The 16,232-nt window shown below is 36.7% G+C and overlaps 1 pseudogene; it reads left to right on the top strand.

The window, feature by feature from the left end:
* The first annotated feature begins 118 nt into the window (after positions 1-118).
* Positions 119-1,195, top strand: LOC127426402 (histone-lysine N-methyltransferase SETMAR-like; annotated as a pseudogene).
* The last annotated feature ends 15,037 nt before the right edge of the window (positions 1,196-16,232 follow it).

Raw genomic sequence — 16,232 nt, 5'->3', positions numbered from 1 at the left:
TTCAAAGTTCTGGCCACCATTCACTTTCATTGTATTGACCTACAGAGCTGAGATATTAATCTAAAAATCTTCGTTTGTGTTCAGCAGAAGAAAGAAAGTCATACACATCTGGGAGGGCATGAGGGTGGTTGTCAATTTTATCCTTAAATCTTTTTGTTTTCTCCCCAATTTGGCATGCCCAATTCCCAGTGCTCACTGGGTCCTTGTGGTGGCGCTGTTGCTCACCTCAATCCGGGTGGCAGAGGACAAATCTCAGTTGCCTCCGCTTCTGAGACAGTCAGACTGCACATCTTATTACGTGGCTTGCTGGGTTACTGTGGAGACTTAGCGCGTGTGGAGGCTTACGCTATTCCCCGCAAGTTTTACACTGAACTCCAAGTCTCTTAATCAATCTCCCTTAGTATGCACCAGAGAATGTACAAGGACCAGGCTGTGATCTTGATCGTAGTGTGGTGACCCTCCCAGGCTGTTCTTGTCGTACCCAGTCCTGCCTGCCCTACAGCTGCACCTCCTTGAGATTCGGCCAGACGTACAACAGCGAGGGACTTCTGAACCAGCATCAAGAGGAGGGCGGCTACAGCAGGCCTGTGTTTGAGTGCAATGCCTTATGTGCCTTCAGCAAGTCCTTCCAAAACCATGTGGTCCAAAATGGGATCACGGTCTGCATTGGTGTCTTCAGCACCAAGGACAAAGGCTTGGGGTGGAGACTTTAGATCGCCTCCCTTGTGGCCGCTTTGTGTGCGAGTACGCAGGGGAAATCATCGGGCCTCATGAGGCACATCGTCGCCAGCTGTCCCAGACTCCCAATGATATGAATTACATCATCACTGTTCAGGAGCACAGTGGAGGAGACAGGGTCACCCAGATGTTTTTAGACCCTGTGTATGTGGGAAATTTGGGACGGTTCATCAACCACTCGTGCCAGCCCAACCTGGTCAAGGTGCCGGTACGTGTGCCCTCACTGATGCTCAGACTCGCACTGTTTGCGAACCGACATATAGAGCGGTGTGAAGAACTGACCTTTGACTATGCTGGTGGACTCAACAGCAACACAGATGAACAGAAATGGGATAGAGTGCCACGCAAGACTCAGACATGGCCTGCTGGTGGAAAAATGCAACAGAGAAAAGCCTGTTATTGTGGGGCTTCAAACTGCTCAAGCTTTTTACCATTAGATATCTCAGTTCTCGGTTAAAAACAGTGTTAATAGCAGTGTAAATTTGCTCTGGCTTTGGATATTCTCCATTTAGTTTAAGACCACATCCACTTTAATCCGTTTAAAGGCATAGTTCACCCAAAAATTAAAATTCTTATCATTTACTCACCCATATGTCATCCAAGATTTGCAAGACTTTCTTTCTCCTGCAAAACACAAATGAAGAGTTTAGAAGAATATTTCAGCTCTGTATGTCCATACAATGCAAGTGAATGGTGGCCAGAACTTTGAAGGTCCAAAAAGCATATAAAGGCAGCATAAAAGTAATCCAAACGACTCCAGTGGTTAAAGCCATGTCTTCAGAAGTGATATGATATATATGGGTGAGAAAGTTTCAAAGTTTTCTCAAAATATTTTGCAGAATCTTACGTTACACCAAAAATGTCTCCTCTAAGAGCAGTCTGCATTTGTCACCATACCCATAGCCCATCGGGTAATGAGCAATTAAAAAGAGCCCATGGGTATTTTAATATAGTTGACTCTCCTGTCACACAGGGGTGGGAGTGACCCACTTCATTCTGATGCCACCCTAAAATCTGCCCCATTTCCACTCCAGTGCTGCTTTCATCTCCAGCGCAATATTAATATCCACATCTAGGTTAATTAGCACAGAGACCAGAAACCAGAGCACAGCACAAGGCATGCTGAGAAGGAACAGATGGATTCCATCTTTTTCATATGCATCAAGTGCTTTTGGTTACACTGCCAGTGGTCATTCAGGATTTTAGCTTTCTTTTTATGGAAATCTTAATCAATAGACCTTTAAGTCTTTAAAGGTGAAACATACAATTTCTTTGATGTTTAAATACTTGATTTTTCTGAAATAAGTGAACACTATTGCTCTGAGGTGCCATCAAAACATTGCTTTGCTTTAGCATCCTGACCAGGCCGACACAGCAACATCGGCTCACCTAGTGGCGTGAGTTTGGGGCTGGAACTGTCTGCTTAACTAAATAATGGAAGACTAGGGGAGTGTTTGGGAGACCTGTTTGAAAACAGTCATTATTTATGCAATTCCGTTTAGTGATGCTAGTGGCGTAGAAAATACACACTTCACCTTTAAATCATAGAAGTGCTGTCATTTTTTCCCCTAAGAGCTATTTTACCTCATTGCCTTGCTACCTCATTGACTGGCAAACCAGCTTATTGGTTGTCTAGCAGGGTGGGCCATCATGGGGAAAAGTTTCAGTCACAAGAATCAGCCTTTGCAAAACTCAAATTAATCAACTACTTTGAAATACCACACGCAAACACATTCTCCTTTTTTTGTAGTAATTGTGTAATGATGTTGATTGTGTTTCCTTTCAGTTCACATCACTGATAATGTGAAGATTGTGGTAAATTCTCCCAATTCTGTTTTCGGTCTTATGACTCATTGGGATTGGTGAGTGAGCCGATCTCAGGTCTCTATGGCAACGGAATGTGTGATATCGACCGGACGGTGCGTGTAGGCTGTAGTGTTTAACAACGATTGTTGGAGAGTAAAATCAGAAATTGTATATGCTCAGTTAGCAAGTGGCAGCTTTCTCTCATGAGGTGTATGCTTTCAGACAGAAGAGGTCACATCAAGGTGTTGTTGGTGTCTCCAAAGTGTCTCTTTATGGTGAGGTTACATCTCAGAGAGAGGACTGCATTGATTGTTGGATAAATTGTTGAAACTTCTGTATTGTGAAAAGGAAAACTAATGTTCAAATTTCGCAGGGCCCTTCATTGGACCATATTTATGGCCTAGACAAGGTGTTTAACCCTGCACTGCTCTTTTTCATTTTGTAATTTTTTTTTCAGGAATGGAGACATATGTTTTAATATATTTATATATATATATATATTTTCTTATATTTATACAGTACATTAAATGTAGTTTAATTTCAGAGCAATTGGCAAAATGGAACCATAATAAATTGAAAGCAATATATAATATTTAATATATAATTAAAATAATAACAATTTAATATTATATGTAGTCACATTGAAAAAATATTGTTGTTATTATTATATTATATTTCATTTACTATGCTATAATATTATATTTTATGCTATAATTTATATTTCATATAACTGAAATATAAATATTTCATATAATTTTGTGCAATGTATAATTTATATGGAATGATGTACAGTATATTACATTTTATACAATTATTAAAATATTAAGTATAATGAATTATGCTGGGTCATAAACAACTTTGTTATTAATAATTTAATGCTATTGTTAATAATATATATAATTTTATATAATTTAATAATATATAATATTTAAAATATAATTAATATATTAATGCAATTAATTTAATAACATATTGAACATATATAATTTATATTAATATATTTATTATAAATAATACAAAAATGTCATCCATTTCTTAATTTCATATGCTGTGCTATAATATAATTTATGCTATAATTTCTATTTCATATAATCTGAAATATAAATAATATTTAATATAATTTTATGCAATATATTTAATATTTCATATATGTATAATTTATATGGAATGATGTATATTCCATATTATAAAATTATTAAAATATTAAGTATAATGAAATATGCAGGGTCATAAAATGTTGTTATTAATAATTCAATGCTATTGTTAATAATTATTAATATTAATTGATTTAAATTAATTACCTGTAAGAGCAATTCTCAGTTTGAAGTTATAAATCGATAAACATACATTTTTATTTATGTATATAAATGTATAAATAATCATACAAAAAAAAAAAAAAAAAAAAATATATATATATATATATATATATATATATATATATATATATATATATATATATATATATATATATATATATATATATATATATATATATATATATATATATATATATATACATACATTTATATGTTTAAGTTAAGAAATAGTTTACTTATATATGACTTGATATTATTAAACTCCTCCCTAAACTCCTCTATTTGTGTTTGTTGTAGTGGATATTTTTTCTTTGGCATCAGATCCTCTCGAGAAAGTAGGGCAGTGTTTTATTAAACGAGGGTGTTTGCCTCAAGACTCTGCTGATGTCCACACCACACTGCTGGTGTTCATTTAAAACTGTGTTTTTATATAGAACATTGTCAGGAGAATTCCACTGCAACATAAAATAGAAAGATAAATATTCTGGTGGCCCAGATAACAATGTCACTTTAGGATGTTATAGGAACTTCCATGATGTTTTATTTTTATTAGTTATATAGACTGTATGTTTATCGATATATACATAATCTCAACACCATTGAGACTTCTTGGGGGAAATTCCATTTTGGAAAAAAAGAAAAGAAAAAGAAAATATTACATTGTGGAAACCATTCATGAGCTGTCATTGCATCACATTAAAAACTCCCTAAATATAAATCACATGTTGGGAGGTAAAGTAATTAATGTTTCAAAGCACTCTTAAATGTAATCACCAGAACCATTATTTGTATAAAAATTAAGAGGGCTAATCATTACAACAAAAAGAAACTACAGGTTTAGATAGCTGCATTAAACTTGCCTGTATATTAGATGTGTTAGACAGTTGATTAAAAGTATGCCACTCTCTGCTATGTGGCAAGTGCAGTCTGAATTTTCGTCTGATTTATTTGAATCAAGATGATTTCAGACCAAACTATTCACACTTTAGCTTGACACAAAACTATGAACCTGTCAGAATGATTGGATTTTCATGATATATGAAAGAGCCGTTCTAAGGCTGAGAAAAGTAGGCAGAGTAATTTAAGTAGACTGACTGACACATTGAAAGTGAAACATGACAAACTTCTTTTACAGTGTGTGTGTGTACATACAGTATATGACTAGTGGCAAATATTCTAAAAAAAGATGGTTCTTTTTTCTCTGAACTGTTCAAACTGTTCAAAATAAATAGAAGTTACTGCTTTTTATATTGTTGAGAGTTCCACAAGAATTGCTGTGTTTTGAAATGAATGTTACTGTAATGCATGTCTGATTGCAGCACAATATTTTTGTGCTATAATGAGCCTACAACTTGACTAGACAGAATTTGTTGTGTGCAGTTAGTTTACTTGCCTGCTTTTGTCTATTTTCATTATGAAATACATCAGAGACAGCAGGGCTGTATCGAATACTGTCACACAGACTGAGAGAGACAGAGATTTATGGCCAAATAGGTTTCATAATGGGTGATGGAAACCATTATTACCTATTATGGCGCTTCAGTAGAAATCTGTTTCCACTGTATGTCCATTTAGAACAACACATTTGAGCTCCAGATTCCATTTATTAGCTTCTATAATCAATTATTCTTAATTCAGGAGTTGACCTGAGCCTTAAAGGCATAGTTCACCCAAAAATGAAAATTCTCTCATCATTTACTCACACTCATGCCATCCCAGATGTGTATGACTTTCTTTCTTCTGCTGAACACAAACAAAGATTTTTAGAAGAATATCTCAGCTCTGTAGGTCCTCACAATGCAAGAGAATGGGTACCAAAATTTCACATAAAGGCATCAAATAAGTAATACATAAGACTCCAGTGGTTAAATCTATATCTACAGAAGCAATATGATAGGTGTGGGTGAGAAACAGTTCAATATTTAAGTGTGTTTTTACTATAAATTCTCCTCCCTGCCCAGTAGGTGGCGATATGCACAAAGAATGAAAATCGGCAAAAACAAAAGAAGAAGAATGTGAAATTGGAGATTGAGAGTACAAAAGGACTTAAATATGGATCTGTTTCTCACCCACACATTATATTTCTTCTGAAGACATGGATTTAACCACTGCAGTCTCATGGATTACTTTTATGCTGCCTTTATATGCATTTTGGAGCTTCAAAATTTTGGTCATCATTCACTTGCATTGTGAGGACCTACAGAGCTGAAATATTCTCCTAAAAATCTTTGATTGTGTTCAGCAAAAGAAAGAAAGTCAAACACATCTGGGATGAGGGTGAGTAAATGATGAGAACATTTTCATTTTTAGGTGAACTATTCCTTTAAAGGCACACTGTAACCCTAATGTTGTCATTACTGGAAAGATCAAGTTGTCTTAAATAAATATTATTTGAAATGTCAAGTTTTGGGCTCATAACTCAAATATCTATGCTCCTGAGGGAATGAGTTTACTCAATCAATTGTCAACTTATTTGGGTTTTCAGTGCATAGTTAACCCAAACATGAGTGGTCTGTCAGCATTTACTCACCCTCATGTTGTTCCAAACTTGTATGACTTTCTTCTGTGGAACACAAAAGAGGATAAGGTTAGCCATCAAGTGCTCATATATTTGTGTTAAAAGGAAATAAATCTGCACTCTCTTTGCTTTTCCCTTCCATTTGTTTAACGTTCTCTAATTCTCCGTCTACAGAAACCCACTGAGCTGTGTAGTTTCCGCTCATCAGTTACGCCTGTCCTCCACACTGCCATTAGTGACAGTCAGATTGCACAGTGTTTAATAGTGACTTAATGAAGCTGCTCGGCTTTGAAAGCTCAAATCTGCTAATCGACCCCTTATCAGAGCCCGCTGGAGGTCCTGTCATCTGGAACAGAGAGAAAGTGGCGTTAAACTCAGTTGTTTGTATTATGTAAGATCCCTTTTCGGCGAGGAGAAATTGAGCGAATTAATGAATACTGATGAAAGACGAGAGGCTGAAAATGGTTTGTGCCTCGTTTGATTTAATTGGATTTCTTGTTTACATTGCATCCTCTCCTTTGATATTATATCTCTGTGAAATAAAAACTATTCATTTCCATAGTTACCACATCCCAGAGTGAGCAGAACTTCGATTAAGACTGTATTTTCTTGTATAAAATAATAATAATAAAAGATTGTTAGGTGATTCCTATAATTCGGTGCCTTTTAAGTCCCCACTACAAGTTATGGTGTTTATAATGTTTCACCCAAGTTCAATTTAAATAGGCTTGTTTAAAAAGAATAAATACATTAACATTATTATTGTGTCAAATTCTTGAGAATTGAAATAGTTTTCAATTATTGTGCTAATGTCATTTCCTCATGTACCCAGAGATGCAAGCCAATCATCTTTGACAAAAATAAGTTCTAATGCTGCCTTCACGTGCTATCAGAATTATCGTAAAGACAAGTTTCCCACTCGGAAGTTGCACACGAACGACCCCTCAAGTTTGTAATTACGACTGGGAATCTCTGAGATAATTTTGATACCTGAGTTTCCGAGATGGGAGAAAGTCGTAAACTTTCTACATGGCGGAGGAGAGTACAGTTTCTGTAGTGATTAATACAGCTAATTGTTATCGCTTGTAGTTTTAGTCATATTCAGTTATGCATATCAGCAACCATTTGATGCATATTGTACAGTTTTGCACAGTGAAAGTAGCTGTTATTTGACCAAAATTCATCAACGTCAACAGGCTAACTGAGTAATAGGTATTATGGTGTCAAAATAAAAGTACCACAAAAATATGTATGAATGAACCTGGCGTTGTCCATGTTTCCTGTTCTTTCCGACAACAAAGCACTTGAACGTGACGTACTTGTAATTACCACTTCATAAGTGGGAAGTAGGATAATTCCGATAGCACACGCAGGCAGCATTAATCATTAGATTTCTACATTTTTTCCATAGAATTAAGTTTTTAGTATTACATTCTCTCAATAACATGTATTCCTTTGTGGTGAATGTGTCATTTTAACACTGATAGTGGAGGTTTTTTTGTGTGTCCTTTGATTTATTGACCTCCCTGTTATGATACTGTGACCTTTAATTGAAGATATATATATTATGAAATGACATCACACATACTAGAGGTGATATCAGCCATTCGGCAAAATTATTTAAGTTATTTGAAGTGCGTAACTCTCTCTTTTTTTTTTTTTATCAAAGTTTTCCTTTATTTTGAGAAGTTAGTCATACTGTATGTGTTAGAGCATAACATGTCCACTATATTATGGTAAGATATATAGTACTGTGCAAAATTTTAGGCACTTGTGAAAACTTTCAAAGTTAGAATTTCTCAGAAAAAAATAACAAAATAAATAATGACATAAATAGTTTTCATTAATCCATTTATGTCATACAAAGTCCAGTAAACAGAAAAACAGCTACATCAATATTTGGTGTGAAAACTTTTGCCTTCAAAACAGCAACAAATCTCCAACTTACACCTGGACACAGTTTTTCTAGCTCGTTCGCATATAGGATGTTCCAAGCTTCTTGGAGAATTTGCCACAGTTCTTTTGTTTATTTAGGCTGTCTCAGTTACTTCTGTCTCTTCTTGTAATCCCAGACTGACCCGATGTTCAGTGGGTGGCTCTGTGAGGGCCATGCCATCTGTTGCAGGGCTCCCTGTTCTTCTATTTACAAAAGGAATGTTTGAGAGTATAAAATGTATATTCCCTATTGACACACTAAAGTAGCAGATATATATAACCATCTTAAGACAAATGTTTTTGTGAAACATCTTATGTGCCTAAGACTTTTGCACAGTACTGTAGGTGAAAGAATTTTGATATAAATGTACAAATGTGTTTGCTAGATAGCATTAAAAGACCGTGAAGTGGCTAATTGAACCACTGAATGTCCACAATGATATTTTCCACCCCAAGAATTTTTGCTGCTTGTTCATTTTACTTATTAAAGTGGTCATGACATGAGGAATCACATTTTCATTGATCTTTTAACATATAAGAGGTCATTGTAATATAAAAACTTACTGTAAGTTTCAGAACTCAAAACTTCTTCCTCACTGCAAAAAGAATATATGTTGAAACCAAGCTTCCAAAATGACTCGTTTTCTACTTCCTCCATGTTGTGATGTCACCCTGTGGTAGACATTTGCATCAGATCGCCTCCACAACAACACATAAACGGCTACTTTACCTTTAATCACATCCATAGCCCACCCAGTAGTGGTGAGCAGTGAGATGGCCGGTCAGTCAAGAGCAGAGTGCCAATCAAAACAATGGGCATTTACATCAATTCTTAAAGGAGAAGCAGCACCAAAACTGAGGGTTTTTGACAGAGTGTCAGAATGAGGGTGGAAAATGATAATGTGTTACAAATATATGTCTGTTGTTGTTGTTTTTTTAAACTTTAGTGAACCTCAAGAAACATATAAAAAAAATAAAATAAATGCATGTCATGACCCCTTTAAAATGAAAGCAACACAATTCTAGAACATTTTGTCACAACATGATTTCATTGTGTTTACTTAATCCATTTGAGTTGGGACTACAGTAATACTTTTTGTGGTGTTAATGTAGCATTGATAAAACTGGAAGAATAGGTCTCTGCGGAACAATAATTGGTGTTTCCCAATATGTGGTCATTTTCAAACCAGGATGGGCGTTTCTAAACTATCCAATGAAAGTAGGGAAATGTAGTAGGCAATTCAGTAGGCATAGTTACAAAATTACACCGTAGTGCTTCCAACCAGCATGTAATTATCATGCTACCATTCACTTGCTCTAGTTAGTACATAAAGAATTTAAAAAGATTGATTTGAGTTACAATGACACGCCTAATATTGTTGGGTTTATCCAATTCAACTAGGTTTCTTGCTACACAAAGTGTTTGTGTTGAGATTACATAGTTATTTTAAGTTAAGAAAACTAATTTCAAACACTTGAAACCACTGACTACAATTAAATCAAGTTCAGCCAAAAAGCTATTTGTATGAGTTATGCATTAACTAGTAATAATGTATTTAACCTGGACCATCGATGAAATTCTTGTTTGTCTAAGTTGGTGCTTTCAGCAGAGATAGCATGTTTGGTAAGCTACAAGTCTAATTTACATTAAAGGCATACAAAATAATGCAGCTTATCAATGACAATACAGGCTCACGGAGCAATAAAGGTGCGAGTCATAAGACCCAGTTAGAGAAATGCTGTAGCTCGTTTAATAAGAGCATTTCCTCTGGGAAAACAAAAGCCATTATCACTGTATAATTGTCTTTTATTTTTAGCGAGGAGGAACTTTGTCCTTTTAGGTGGAACAGCAAAAGCCACTGTATGGCTGCAGGACACACAACTCTGTTGTGCATCTTTTAGATATGTTTATCAATGTGGTCATCATGACACATCATCATACAATGTGTTATGGTAGAATTTGTGATACAGTGTTGGATTCAACAAGTTTCGCTACATTACAAGCTCCAGATGGTGTTGATCAGATCGGAGGGGATACCTATTAAATCAAGTCAGTAAAATGTAAGGATGTGTTACGTAGTCTATACAAAGAAACTGACGACATCACATATACAGGTGCATCTCAATAAATTAGAATGTCGTGGAAAAGTTCATTTATTTCAGTAACTCAGCTCAAATTGTGAAACTCGTGTATTAAATAAATTCAATGCACACAGACTGAAGTAGTTTAAGTCTTTGGTTCTTTTAATTGTGATGATTTTGGCTCACATTTAACAAAAACCCACCAATTCACTATCTCAAAAAATTAGAATATTTTGACATGCCAATCAGCTAATCAACTCAAAACACCTGCAAAGGTTTCCTGAGCCTTCAAAATGGTCTCTCAGTTTGGTTCACTAGGCTACACAATCATGGGGAAGACTGCTGATCTGACAGTTGTCCAGAAGACAATCCTTCACAAGGAGGGTAAGCCACAAACATTCATTGCCAAAGAAGCTGGCTGTTCACAGAGTGCTGTATCCAAGCATGTTAACAGAAAGTTGAGTGGAAGGAAAAAGTGTTGAAGAAAAAGATGCACAACCAACCGAGAGAACCGCAGCCTTATGATTGTCCAGCAAAATCGATTCAAGAATTTGGGTGAACTTCACAAGGAATGGACTGAGGCTGGGGTCAAGGCATCAAGAGCCACCACACACAGACATGTCAAGGAATTTGGCTACAGTATTCCTCTTGTTAAGCCACTCCTGAACCACAGACAACGTCAGAGGCGTCTTACCTGGGCTAAGGAGAAGAAGAACTGGACTGTTGCCCAGTGGTCCAAAGTCCTCTTTTCAGATGAGAGCAAGCTTTGTATTTCATTTGGAAACCAAGGTCCTAGAGTCTGAAGGAAGGGTGGAGAAGCTCATAGCCCAAGTTGCTTGAAGTCCAGTGTTAAGTTTCCACAGTCTGTGATGATTTGAGGTGCAATGTCATCTGCTGGTGTTGGTCCATTGTGTTTTTTGAAAAGCAAAGTCACTGCACCTGTTTACCAAGAAATTTTGGAGCACTTCATGCTTCCTTCTGCTGACCAGCTTTTTAAAGATGCTGATTTCATTTTCCAGCAGGATTTGGCACCTGCCCACACTGCCAAAAGCACCAAAAGTTGGTTAAATGACCATGGTGTTGGTGTGCTTGACTGGCCAGCAAACTCATCAGACCTGAACCCCATAGAGAATCTATGGGGTATTGTCAAGAGGAAAATGAGAAACAAGAGACCAAAAAATGCAGATGAGCTGAAGGCCACTGTCAAAGAAACCTGGGCTTCCATACCACCTCAGCAGTGCCACAAACTGATCACCTCCATGCCACGCCGAATTGAGGCAGTAATTAAAGCAAAAGGAGCCCCTACCAAGTATTGAGTACATATACAGTAAATGAACGTACTTTCCAGAAGGCCAACAATTCACTAAAAATGTTTTTTTTATTGGTCTTATGATGTATTCTAATTTTTTGAGATAGTGAATTGGTGGGTTTTTGTTAAATGTGAGCCAAAATCATCACAATTAAAAGAACCAAAGACTTAAACTACTTCAGTCTGTGTGCATTGAATTTATTTAATACACGAGTTTCACAATTTGAGTTGAATTACTGAAATAAATGAACTTTTCCACGACATTCTAATTTATTGAGATGCACCTGTATATTATTTCACGCATATAATTCTCATGGATTTACAGTACTTTTGTATGCTCTCTCTCAGAGTTGAAGACAAGGCTAAATATTTGGAGGCTTAGACCCATATCAAGACTAGACCCCTTGAGGCACAAATCCAGACCAAGACCTGTCAGTCCAAGTATCAGGCTGTTTATTTTAAATAGAGAACATTCCAAATTTATTGCAGCATTCAATTTAAACTCTGAGCCACTTTATACAGTGGTTGAGTAGCTGTTGGAATTCTGGCAAATTTTTTGTAATTGTGACGTTAACGTGTTTGAGTATAGTTGAGGGAATAGACTGCGGTCTTGTCTGAGACCATAAGCAGAGACCCAGATCTGGACCAAAAGTCTTTTAAGTCAATATTAAATCAAAATGTACCCTATTTACTTTCTTAATACACATCCCTGGTCTTAATGTGAAGAATTCATTGATGCATGTTAATACAATGTTTGTCGTATTCTAATCGTTTTAACTGGCTCTACCTCTGAAACAACTTTCCTTTTCAATTGACATCACCAAGCCCTCATATTTTTCAATCTGGCCACTCCAACCACCTCTCATATAGAGACCTTTTCAAGATCCAATCAATGCCAATCAAAGTCCTGATGAAAAGTTTTGCATCATATTTTTCACATTATTTTTTTTTTTCAACATGGCATTCCTTTTTTTGTGCAAATGCCATGTTGACTTTAAGTTTCGAGACTCAGATCAAGGCCATGTTTGTTGTCTAATGAGGTCAAGATCAAGACCACAAGATCAAGACTCCAACTCTGTTCTCTCATCTTCATGACTGCAAAAGAAGTAGATTTTCAATATGTACCAGCCAGCAGCCATATCGCCCTGTAGCTCAAGACCAGATGCCCACTGAAGCTTAGCAGGGTTGAGCCTGGCCAGTACCTGGATGGGAGACCTCCTGGGGAAAAACTAAGGTTGCTGCTGGAAGAAGTATTAGGGAGGCCAGCAGGGAGTGCTCACCCTGTGGTCTGTGTGGGTCCTAATGCCCCAGTATAGTGGCTGGGACACTATACTGTAAAAATGCACTGTCCTTCAGATGAGATGTTAAACTGAGGTCTTGACTCCCTATGGTCATTAAAAATCCCAGGGCACTGGGGGAGCCTGGCTTGCTCAGCAAGTAAAGATGCTGACTACCACACCTGGAGTTGCAAGTTCAAATCCAGGGTGTGCTGAGTGACTCCAGTCAGGCTTCCTAAGCAACAAATTGGCCTGGTTGCTAGGGTGGTTACAGTCATGTTGGGTTAAGCTCTTGTGGTTGCTATAATGTAGTTCTCACTCTCTGTGTTGTGTGTGGATGCCATGGAGAATAGTGTGAAGCCTCCACACATGCTAGGTCTCTGTGGTAACACTCAACAAGCAACATGATAAGATGCATGGATTAACTGTCTCAGATGTGGAGGCAACTAAGATTTGTCCTCTGCCACCTGGATTGAGGCAAGTCACTATGCCACCACGAGGACCTAGAGTGCATTGGGAATGGGGCATTCCTAATTGGGGAGAAGAAAAATCCCAGGGCACTTCTCATAAAGAGAAGAGGTGTAATTCTGGTGTCCTGGCCAAATTCCCCCCATTGGCCCTTCTCAATCATGGCCTTCTAATAATCCCCATCCATTAACTGGCTCTATAACTCTACTTTCTCCTCTCCACCAATAGCTGGTGTGTGGTGAGTGTACTGGACTGGTTGCACTATGGCTACCATCGCATCATCCAGGTGGATGCTGCACACTGGTGGTGGCTGAGGAGAGTCCCCTGTTCACTGTGTAAAGCACTTTGAGTGTAGTGTCAGAAAAGTGCTATATAAATGTAATGTTCGTTCATACCAATATGACGTACTGTTATTAGAATTCATATAAGAGAGAGTGTCAATGGTTCCAGGAAATTTTTTGTTTGTCTTACTCCAAGCTAATGTGCGGCTTTAATTTAAGCTTTAGTCTTATCATCCACAACAAACAATGGCTGTTTCCTTCTCATTGGTTTGGTAAATTCTGTTTATACTTTGCCAGCACTTAATTCATAGACTTAACCCTTTTGTTTTCAAATCTAATCAAGTTTTTCCTCTCTTGTCCTGGTTAACAATTTATGGGCTAATTTTTGTTACCCCATAGGAAAGAAAAATCACAAATGATTTATTTTTTATATCCTAAATGATTTCTCCTATGCAGCAAAACGATTGCAGTAATCTCATGTATCTCTTCTACAGTTTCAGAAGAGATCTCAACAATGTCTCAAACTGTGCTCAGATACCAAATGTCTGCAATCAAAAGATTTCAATATGATCTTAAAGGAATAGTTCACCAAAAAAAAAAAAAAAAAAAAAAAGAAGATATTTTCTCATCATTTACTCACCCTCATGTCATCCCAGATGTGTATGACTTTCTTTCTCCTGCAGAACGCAAATGAAGATTTTTAGAAGAATATCTCAGCTCTGTAGGTCCATACAATGCAAGTGAATGGGGTCCAAAACTTTGAAGCTCCAAAAATCACATAAATGCAGCAAAAAAAGTAATCCATATGACCCCAGTGTTTTAATCCATGTCTTCTGAAGTGAACCAGTCAGGTTTAGGTGAGAACAGACAAAAATGTAACTAATTTTTTAACTTCACATCTTGCTAGTGCAGTTTCTAGGCAAAATCATGATTTCAAGTTCGATAACACTTCCTAGTGCTTGATGTGTGCGCAGAATGCTAGATTGCGCTAAGAAGTGTAATCAAGCCAAGGAGACTGCTGATGTCAAGATTTATTGTGTAAAAGCAGTATTTTGGCCTGTTCTCACCCAAAACCGACTGGATCGCTTCAGAAGACATGGATTACTTTTATGCTGCCTTTATGTGCTTTTTGAAGCTTCAAAGTTTTGGACCCCATTCACTTGCATGGTATGGACCTACAGAGCTGAGATATCTTCATTTGTGTTCTGCAGAAGAAAGAAAGTCATACACATCTGGGATGGCATGAGTATAAGAAATGATGAGAGACTTTTCACTTTTGGGTGAACTATCTCTTTAAACATTTTTCATCAAATTCTTCAAAGACCAAATCTTCTGAGCTATGCTATCCACATGAATTTCATAACTTTATAGGCCTACTCTTACTGTCTGTACATCACCAGTCTCATTTGTGTCTATTTAATATTTCTTCTTATAATTTAGAAAAAACTTCAGAAACAAACATGAGACTTAAATGAAACAACAGGGAAAGCCATTAAAGGAATATTCTGGGTTTAATACAAGCTAAGTTCAAACAACACAATTTGTGGCATAATGTTGATTGTGTCACCACAAAAAAATAATTTTGACTCATCCCTCCTTTTATTAAAAAATTTAAAAATTAAAAAATTTAGGTTACAGTAAGGAACTTGCAATGGAAGTGAATTTTGGAGGGTTTAAAGGCAGAAATGTGAAGTTTATAATTTTATAAAAGCACTTACTGTACATGAATTCTTCTGTTAAAACGTGTATTATTTAAGCTGTAAAGTTGTCTTAATCTTCGTCATGGGAACAAAGTTGTAAAATTGGATGTAATTTACAGAGAAAACGTTAATAAGTGATGAACACTGAAATCATATTAAGATGCATATTGTTTACGTATTGTGGCTAAAGCTTTGATACAGTGAGTATTTTAACGTTTACAGATTGGCCCCATTCACTTCCATTGTAAGTGCCTGATTGTAACCCAGATTTGTACTTTTTTAATGAAAAGGATGGACGAGTCGAAATTAATTTTTGTGTTAATCAACATTATGCCACAAATGCTGTCGATTGAGCTCAGCTTGTATTGAACCCAAAATATTACTTTAAGTAGATACAACATTGACAACCAACCATAAACCACCAAACAAACCCTGTTCCTAACTCTGAAACCCAACACATTATTTATAAATCTCCAATTCAGTTTGTGGTCACAAACAGTAACACCTGTTCTAGAACGACGTCTGTCACTGTGTATTGTGGGTTAACCGTCCCATCCATAGACAGATCAAAGGGATGAGCCGTATGGCCCCTTTCGGTTTTAAGCAGCAGTAGCTGCACACATTTCCATCTCAAAGGCTCGGTCGAAGCTCTCTTCCACTCCACACAAACACACGCATTTGGAGAATAAGGTGAGAGCTGAGTGCAAGATATGCAACTTTGTATGATAATAATGACCCGAGCCCACCCACATTCACGGCCCCTCTCACTTACTCATCCTGTTGTTTAGAATGCAACACATGA

This window comes from Myxocyprinus asiaticus, chromosome 35, assembly GCF_019703515.2.
Source record: "Myxocyprinus asiaticus isolate MX2 ecotype Aquarium Trade chromosome 35, UBuf_Myxa_2, whole genome shotgun sequence".
Classification (NCBI taxonomy): Eukaryota; Metazoa; Chordata; class Actinopteri; order Cypriniformes; family Catostomidae; genus Myxocyprinus; species Myxocyprinus asiaticus.
The sequence above is the reverse complement of the archived record's forward strand: the minus strand, read 5'-3'. Positions and strand labels throughout refer to the sequence as shown.